This window comes from Balaenoptera physalus (genome assembly GCF_965194825.1).
Source record: "Balaenoptera physalus genome assembly, chromosome: 4".
In the NCBI taxonomy this organism is placed as follows: domain Eukaryota; kingdom Metazoa; phylum Chordata; class Mammalia; order Artiodactyla; family Balaenopteridae; genus Balaenoptera; species Balaenoptera physalus.
In genome coordinates this window covers 109,695,769-109,705,393 of record NC_138891.1, presented here as the reverse complement: position 1 = coordinate 109,705,393, position 9,625 = coordinate 109,695,769, and the positions used below count along the sequence as shown (strand labels likewise).

General features: G+C 42.0%; 1 pseudogene across 1 annotated transcript; it reads left to right on the top strand.

Moving 5' to 3' along the window:
- The first annotated feature begins 838 nt into the window (after nt 1-838).
- Nucleotides 839-7,400, top strand: LOC309659110 (R3H domain-containing protein 1 pseudogene; annotated as a pseudogene). The gene has a single exon. The product of its transcript is annotated as a R3H domain-containing protein 1 pseudogene (transcript).
- Nucleotides 7,401-9,625: the final 2,225 nt, after the last annotated feature.

The window sequence follows — 9,625 nt, the reverse complement described above, 5'->3', positions numbered from 1 at the left end:
ATAAGTAATCAAAGCCTGTGTTCAAGATAAAATAAGCGTGGTGGTGGGAAGGGGCGGGATTTTGCCAGCCGTGGCTGCCGCTGGAGCCGGTGTCCAGGCTGGTGATGGGGTTAATTCCCTTTCTTTCTTTTTTTTTTTTTTTTAACATCTTTATTGGAGTATAATTGCTTTACAATGGTGTGTTAGTTTCTGCTTTATAACAAAGTGAATCAGTTATACATATACATATGTTCCTATATCTCTTCCCTCTTGCATCTCCCTCCCTATCCCACCCCTCTAGGTGGTCACAAAGCACAGAGCTGATCTCCCTGTGCTATGCGGTTGCTTCCCACTAGCTATCTATTTTACATTTGGTAGTGTATAATGTCCATGCCACTCTCTCACTTTGTCACATCTTACCCTTCCCCCTCCCCATAGCCTCAAGTCCATTCTCTAGTAGGTCTGTGTCTTTATTCCCGTCTTGCCACTAGGTTCTTCATGACCTTTTTTTTTTTTTTTTCCTTAGATTCCCTAATTCCCTTTCATAAGACTCTTAACTTGCACCCACCCAGCCCCTCCGTCGCCCTGCTGCGCCGCGCTCCAACCGTCTCCTCCTCCTCAGTAACACGGGCCCCTGAAAGTATGATATATTTGATCCAAGACAGTCCATTTCAGTCCAGGAATCTACAGTGGTGACAAGGACATGGGACTCCTCCTGCCAGATTCCAAATTGGTCAAGACAATTGACATCCTGGCTGACAACTGTGAGAAAGAACCTTGGATTATATTTTATTTTTTTGGGACACCACAATTCCACATCCATAGGACACATCAGGCTTCAAGTTCCCTGTAGAATTCTAAAATAACCTTTGTTAATGAGGATGTCTGATACTGTTACGGTAAAAAATGAAACTGAAGCAATGAAGGATTTGGAGGCAGAAGTGAAAGATACAACCGGAGTTGTAAATCTTATCAAATCAGAAAACTATGGGAAGATTTTGGCAGAGAAGAATGAACACTGCATTGACAACAATATTGATTTGCAGGAGAAAATTCAGATCCAGGTAACACAATCATTTGAAAAAGAGGAGAAGCCCTCAAAAGAGGAAGCAGAAGAAGAAAAGGCCAGTGATAAGTTGCCCAGAAAAATGTTATCAAGAGATTGTAGGTCAAAAATACACTGATTCAACTGGCATAGGTCTACATGAATTTTTAGTAAATACATTAAAAAACAATCCCAGGGACAGTATGATGCCGTTGAAATCGGAACAAGAAATTTTAGATTTCATTGGTAATAATGAGTCTCCACGTAAAAAATTCCACCCAGTGACATCTTACCATAGGATGCTATTACACAGAGTCGCTGCTTACTTTGGATTAAACCACAATGTTGATCAGAGTGAGAAGTCTGTCAGAGTAAACAAAACTAGCAATACAAGAATACCTGATCAGAAATTTAATGAACATATTAAGGATGATAAAGGTGAAGACTTTCAGAAATGATATATCCTCAAGAGAGATAACTCTACCTTTGACAAAGATGATAACCAGATGAGAATACGTTTGAAAGCTGACAGAAGAAGCAAATCTATAGAAGAAAGAGAAGAAGAGTACCAGAGAGCTAGAGACCAAGTATTTTCCCAAGATCCCCTGTGTTCCCAAGAGAATTATATTATTGACAAAAGAATCCAAGACCCAGTAGTAGCACCCAGCAGAGGTGCCAGTAGCACCCAGCAGAGGTGCTAGATATTTAGAGTTAATAAAGATTCATCAGGGAGATCAACAAATAGTCATCAAAGCAGCAGTGAGAACAAGTTGAAGTACTCTGAATCACGACCCTGGAGCAGCACAGATTCAGACAGCTCTCTCTGAAACTTCAAGCCTGCTGTAAACCAAAGCCAGCCGCTTCAGGGGAATTTCAGTTCTGACAAGAGGTGATAGTTCTGGAAGCAGCAAAAGCATAGGCAGGCTTTCAAAAACAGGTCAGCCCTTCATAAAACCAGATGGGAGTCCAGTTGTGTATAATCCTCCTATGACTCAACAACCAGTTAGAACCCAAGGGTCTGGACCTCCACAGCCACCTCTGCCACCCCCATCACCTCAACAGCAAGCAGCTCAGCACATTTTCTCCCAGCAGGACAACCATGGGTCTCAGTGTAGCCGCCTGAGTCTTGCCCGCCGGCCATCGGCGGATGGCTCTGATCCTCTCGCCACCATGTTTCAGTCCTCTGTTGTTCTTCAGTACAGCAGTCTGGTTACATCACGACAGCAGCCCCACCACCACCACCGCCTCCTCTTCCTCCCCTACCACCTGGGCAGCAAGTCCCTACTGCTGGCTATTCTGCCTCTGGTCATCCTGTCAGCCAGCCTGTGCTCCAGCAGCAAGGATATATACAGCAGCCCTCTCCACAGATGCCAGCCTGTTACTGTGCTCCAGGCCACGACCACTCCAGTCAACCTCAGTATCGCCCCGTCCCTTCTGTACATTACAATTCACATCTAAACCAGCCACTACCCCAGCCTGCCCGGTGGACAGGTTATCAAGTTATGCCCAACCAGCAGCAAAACTACCAGGGGACAGTTGGAGTTCAGCAACCCCAGAGTCAGAGCCTAGTTGGTGGCCAGCCCAACAGCATTGGAAATCAGATTCAAGGAGTGGTCATTGCCTATCCTTCAGTGCCATCATATCAGGTTTCACTGCCTCAAGGTTCTCAAGGAATGCCCATCAGACTTATCAACAGCTTGCTATGTTCCCTAATCAGTCTAATCAAGGATCTATGCCTACAGCAGGAATGCCAGTTTATTACAGCATCATTCCACCTGGCCAACAAAATAATTTAAGCTCCTCAGTAGGTTACTTGCAACATCCAGGATCAGAACAAGTACAGTTGCCTCGAACTACTTCCCCATGCAATTCCCAGCAGCTCCAAGGCCACCAGTGTGCGGCTGTGCCACCTCCACCACCTGGTGGTGGAATGGTGACGATGCAGCTCAGTGTATGAAACAATCCACAATCTCGTGCCCATTCACCCCCACAGTGGCAACAAAACAAATATTACGGTGATCACCAGAGAGGACAGAAGTATGTGGGATTTAACAGTAGAGACAATATTGTTCAGGAGATGCCAGATACCCGTTACTTGTTCAGCCACTGCAGTACAACCCTCCTGCTGTTCTGCACGGACACATTCCAGCCCAACAGGTTCAGCCTGGCAACAGGCATGGAAACCGAGGAAGGAAGCAAGCTAAAAAAGCTGCATCTACCGACCTTGATGCAGGAGAAGCAGTTGTTGGGAAGGTCTTGGAAATTACTGAACTACTAGATGGAATAACTCGTGTGGAAGCTGAGAAGCTTTTGGGGGAATTCTTTAAAATTGGCGCCAAGATCTGGTGGCTCCAGAACCCCCAGTCCCAGCCCCAGCTGCGTTGTCACCCCCTCTGCTGTAGCAGCGGGGACAGTACTGTCAACCCCGAAAGCTCTAAACCTAGTGACTTGGCCTCCACGTACACTGTCTTAGCCACATTCCCTTCCATCTCCACTGCACAAAATGCTCTGAAGAAACAAATTAACTCAGTCAACGAGTTTAAGCTGAGAACGAGCAAGAAGCACTATGACTTTCACATTTTGGAAAGGGCAAGTTCTCAGTAACAGCCACTTTGGACCCATGGCCTTTGTGATTCCCCTGTCCTCACCCATCTTTAACTGGCTTGGTATTTGGAGCTTCTGTTAACATGAGACTCCTAGGGTGTGTGGTCGTGGCATTACAACTTCTGAAGACAGGCCAGTGATCCAGCAAAGGGGCGGAAAATACACATTTCATCCCAGATGACTGTAGGAATCCACATCGGAATGATACAGAGTTAGCAGATTTTTCTGACGAAATGCTGTTCAACTGCCTCCTAACTTTTATAGTTATTTTATTTTATATTTCTGAATTCTTGTATCAGCTCTATTGTACTGCAAATTTTTCTTCAAAATGATTACAACCAGTTGCAACCTGTATTTCTTTTTTTGCAGCCAGCACAGTGTGACACAACATAGAATTTGGGGGAAAAAGAATGCAAGAGTGTAATAACCAAGTCACAGCCATATACTGTCTTTGGGGGGCTGAAGGGTAACTAAGGAGACCCCACAAATAGAAGACTACTCTTCCCCTGTATCTCTAGACACAGAAACAATTTCCAGAAAATATAGAACTCCCTCATAGGGTCTTTTCCTTATTCACTTAGGTCGTATAAACATTAAGCGTAAAGTAAATTATGTTCTTAACACATCTTAATCAAACCACTTAGGTTCAAAGGGGAATAGGAATCATTCTAGCAGGAAAATACTTCCATTTTTTTTTTTAAGTCTCCCTCCAATAATTAAATGCCACTTATTTTCATTCCCTTCCTTGTGGATTTTTTTGTCACCTGAGGAAATGCATTTGATGAGTGCTGGAAACTTCTTAAGTGGTTTAAAATGTGTTTTCATTGTTTGCAGCAGATCACTGGACATCAAAGATTCATTGCACTTATGAACAAGGAACCTGTTTTTCAATTTACAAGGCTGTACAATGTGTGCTGATGCAAGCCTTTTTCAGTTCAAGAGAATAAATGTTTACAAATATATACCTACTTTGTCTTTTGTAAATTAAAATCATGTTTTTAAATGAGAAAAAAAAAAGATAAAATAAGCCCAATGCAATGCACTTTATTTTAACTAGGTTTAGTGATTGTCCAAAAAGTAATTCTCAAATTAGAAAAATTATGCTTCATGTATACCAGGAGTACTATCTTCCTGTTTACAACAAGGTTTCTTTTTTTTTTCTTTATTATTTTTTCGCTGCCCCGTGCAGCATGTGGGCTCCTACTTCCCCGACCAGGGATCGAACCCATGCCCCCTGCATTGGAAGCACGGAGTGCTAACCACTGGACTGCCAGGGAAGTCCCTACAACAAGGTTTTATTCACCTTGATTTTTATAATTACTCCAATAAAATATCTGTAATACCTTCTCATATTAGAATGATAAATAATTATTTGTGGTAATCTAAATTTTACTTATGATATTAAGTTCAATTTAATGACTTATTTCTAAATATTGGAGGAAAAACATTTTATTTTATCCTCTATTAGAAGAATATCAACTGTTTCTAAAAGCAACTGTCAGTTTTACTGTATTTACTATGGCAACAAGCTTAGTTATTATGTGTGTATGATTTATTTTCAGCAGATGTATAATTATTCCTAAAACAAGCAGATATATACTCTTACAAAATTAACTTTTTAAATTTGAAGTTGTAAAGCACGGTAGTTCTAAATCATAGAACATAAAACCCTTAAAACTTCCACTTTTCATCCCTGACTTATAAATAATATTTAGCACTTCTGACAAAAAGAATCTTATAACAGAATTCACTTACTGGAATAAAGAAGTCCAATAGATAATATGCTTGCCACCTAATTTTTTCTCCTTTACCTTTGGTACCAGAAAGACTTAGTACTTATGATGGCCAGGACACCACAGTCTCTTTAATGCTCAAAGCAGTAAATGCTTCCAAATTAAGTTTTCATCTTGATTGTAACCACCTGACTCTTTGTTAGACCTCCAGAGCTATTCATTTTGCTATTTTGCAGTATAATCATTATACAACCACACAATACTCCCTACGAGTCTTGTCATTAGGGTGATATAAATTTGTTCCTCTACTTCTGAACTTCCAACAAGGTGACAGTCCTCTGTTAATGGAAGCCTTGCAAATACCAAGGAGTGAATTGTGGCAGTATCACAAACTATTATCCCAATCTGGGGAGGCAAAAGTGTATTCATAGCTTAGTGATAGAATAATTCTAATTTTCAAAGTGAAAAATCAAGGAAATAAAATTTTCCTTCACTAAATTTGACTGCTTTTTATAAAATAACTTTGTTGCATGATTATACCAAAAATCTCCTTTTTTTACTCTGCCTTATCATACATACATGCCCGTCACTGCTGATATTATCTTAAATCTTCTAGGAAGATGGGAAAACCAATAGGATTCTAATTTTAAAACTAGCTAAACTTCAGATATATTTGTACTACCTTGAACAAAAGATTCTCCTCTGGCTTTATTTTCTTCCCCATGTGGGGTCCACAGACTCTCCTTTTCGGAGATAGTGATGACTTTCCTATTAATTGAGAGACATCAAATCAGTCTCAGAATCTGTTATAAGCAGATATAGGTTATGACTGCAAGAGACTGAATCATACAGTTGGGCTTATTATCAATGTGTATGTAGTATCTTTTCTGTAACATCTGCTCAAGCAACCACTTCATGAGCTATAATCTGGATAACTGTTCTTTGTTCTCCTGTAAGACCAGACGAAATTAGCTCTTGAACCATGATGGAAAAAGCCTTATTATGTCTTACTGACCACTGTAACTATAGTCAGACTATAAGGAATATCACTGGATTCACATATTCCCTTCTCAAAAAAGAATATATTGCTTATATATATATATCTTCTGCCTTTTATATGATGAAAAATATCATGGAAAAAACAGATTATTCAGTTATAATCCCTATATCTGGTTCTTCAAGCTCTTCAAGTGAGGATTGGCAGCTTTTCTCTTGACATAATCTACGCATGCTTAGCTCCTTGTTTAGCAGTGGGTGACAAAAGTCTGGAGATAATCCTATTCCTACAATGCTCAAACATAGGATCTCCAGAGTTTTATATCCTGCTCGGTAGCTGGTCTCTGACTAAAAGTCACAAAAACAATCATGCAGTAGAAAAATTAGAAGACATAGTACATGTTGAAACTCAAATAATTATCAATGTGATAAGTAACAACTAAAACAAGAGTAGGGTGGATGGATCATGGAAATAAATAGTATATTCTGTAACCCCTGTAGAAAATTACTAAAAGGGAATATGAGAATTAAGAATAGAGTCCAATAGAATAGCTTCTAGACTCATATCTTTTCCATATTATGCAGGCCATACAAGTTAATTTTCAATAAGATAATGTTAAAATAAATATTGTCGTGTTATTTGTACTTGATTTCTAATGGCTCTATTAATATTGTTTTGCTTATGATTTATAAGTGAAACAGCATGAGATATAACAATTAACTATTAACTAGACCCATCTGCATTTAAATATATTTAACTTATACTCTTACAGGTTTTTTGCTGAGTAACCTTTTTTAAGAGCTATAATATTGACTTTTTCTCCCAATTCCAGTTCTCCTTAAAAAACTTAAATATCTAAAAAATAACATCTTTTGATTTCTCTTCTATATTTTAGAATTAAATTGACCTTGAACCTCAAGATGGCGGAAGAGTAAGACCTGGAGATCACCTTCCTCCCCACAAATACATCAGAAATACATCTACATGTGGAACAACCGCTACAGAACACCTGCTGGACGCTGGCAGAAGACCTCAGATCTCCCAAAAGGCAAGAAACTCCCCACTACCTGGGTAGGGCAAAAGAAAAAAGAAAAAACAGAGACAAAAGAATAGGGACGGGACCTGCACCAGTGGGAAGGAGCTGTGAAGGAGGAAAGGTTTCCACACACCAGGAAGCCCCTTCGCGGGCGGAGACTGCGGGTGGCAGAGGGGGGAAGCTTCGGAGCCACGGAGGAGAGCGCAGCCACAGGGGTGCGGAGGGCAAAGCAGAGAGATTCCCGCACAGAGGCTCGGCGCCGACCAGCACTCACCAGCCCAAGAGGCTTGTCTGCTCCCCCGCCGGGGCGGGCGGGGGCTGGGAGCTGAGGCTCGGGCTTCGGAGGTTGGATCCCAGGGAGAGAACTGGGGTTGGATGCGTGAACACAGCCTGAGGGGGGCTATTGCGCCACAGCTAGCTGGGAGAGAGTCTGGGAAAAAGTCCAGAGCTGCCAAAGAGGCAAGAGATTTTTTCTTGCCTCTTTGTTTCACGGTGCGCAAAGAGAGGGGATTAAGAGCGCTGCTTCAAGGAGCTCCAGAGACGAGCGTGAGCCACGGCTGTCAGCACGGACCCCAGAGACGGGCAGGAGACGCTAAGGCTGCTGCTGCCGCCACCAAGAAGCCTGTGTGCGAGCACAGGTCACTCTCCACACCGCCCCTCCGGGGAGCCTGTGCAGCCCGCCACCGCCAGGCTCCCATGATCCAGGAACAACTTCACCGGGAGAACGCACGGCACGCCTCAGGCTGCTGCAACGTCACACCGGCCTCTGATGCCGCAGGCTTGCCCAGCATCCGTACCCCTCCCTCCCCCCGGCCTGAGTGAGCCAGAGCCCCCGAATCAACTGCTCCTTTAACCCCATCCTGTCTAAGCAAAGAACAGACACTCTCAGGTGACCTACACACAAAGGCAGGGCCAAATCCAAAGCAGAACCCTGGGAGCTGTGCAAACAAAGAAGAGAAAGGGAAATCTCTCCCAGCAGCCTCAGGAGCGGCGGATTAAATATCCTCAATCAACTTGATGTACATGCATCTGTGGAATACCTGAGTAGACAACGAATCATCCCAAATTGAGGGGGTGGACTTTGGGAGCAACGATATATATATTTTTTTCCTTTTTCTCTTTTTGTGAGTGTATGTGTATACTTCTGTGTGTGATTTTGACTGTATAGCTTTTCTTTTACCACTTGTCCTAGGGCTCTGTCTGTCCATTTTTTTTTAGTATAGTTTTTAGAGCCTGTTATCATTGGTGGATTTGTTTTTTGGTTTGGTTGCTCTTTTCTTTATTTCTTTTTTTTTTTTAATACTTAATTTTTTTATTTTTAATAATTATTTTTTATTTCAATAACTTTATTTCCTTTCTTTCTTTCCTTCTTTTTTCTTTCTTTCTTTCTTTCTTTCTTTCTTTCTTTCTTTCTTTCTTTCCTTTTCTCCTTTTATTCTGAGCTGTGTGGATGACAGGGTCGTGGTGCTCCAGCTGGGTGTCAGGCCTGTGCCTCTGAGGTGGGAGAGCTGAGTTCAGAATACTGGTCCACCAGAGGCCTCCCAGCTCCACATAATATCAAATGGCAAAAATCTCCCAGAGTTCTCCATCTCAATGCCAAGACCCAGCTCCACTCAATGACCAACAAACTACAGTGATGTACACCCTATGCCAAACAACTAGCAAGACAGGAACACAACCCCACCCATTAGCAGACAGGCTGCCTAAAATCATAATAAGGTCATACACACCCCAAAACACACCACCAAACACGGACCTGCCCACCAGAAAGACAAGATCCAGCCTCATCCACCAGAACACAGACACTAGTCCCCTCCACCAGGAGGCCTACACAACCCACTGAACCAAACTTACCCACTGGGGGCAGACACCAAAAACAACGGAAACTACGAACCTGCAACGTGCAAAAAGGAGACCTCAGACACAGTAAGTTAAGCAAAATGAGAAGACAGAGAACCACACAGCAGATGAAGGAGCAAGGTAAAAACCCACCAGACCAAACAAATGAAGAGGAAATAGGCAGTCTACTTGAAAAAGAATTCAGAATAATGCTAGTAAAGATGATCCAAAATCTTGGAAATAGAATGGAGAAAATACAAGAAACGTTACACCTAGACCTAGGACCTAGAAGAACTAAAGAGCAAAGAAACAATGATGAACAACACAATAAATGAAATTAAAAATTCTTTAGAAGGAATCAGTAGCAGAATAACTGAGGCAGAAGAACGGAT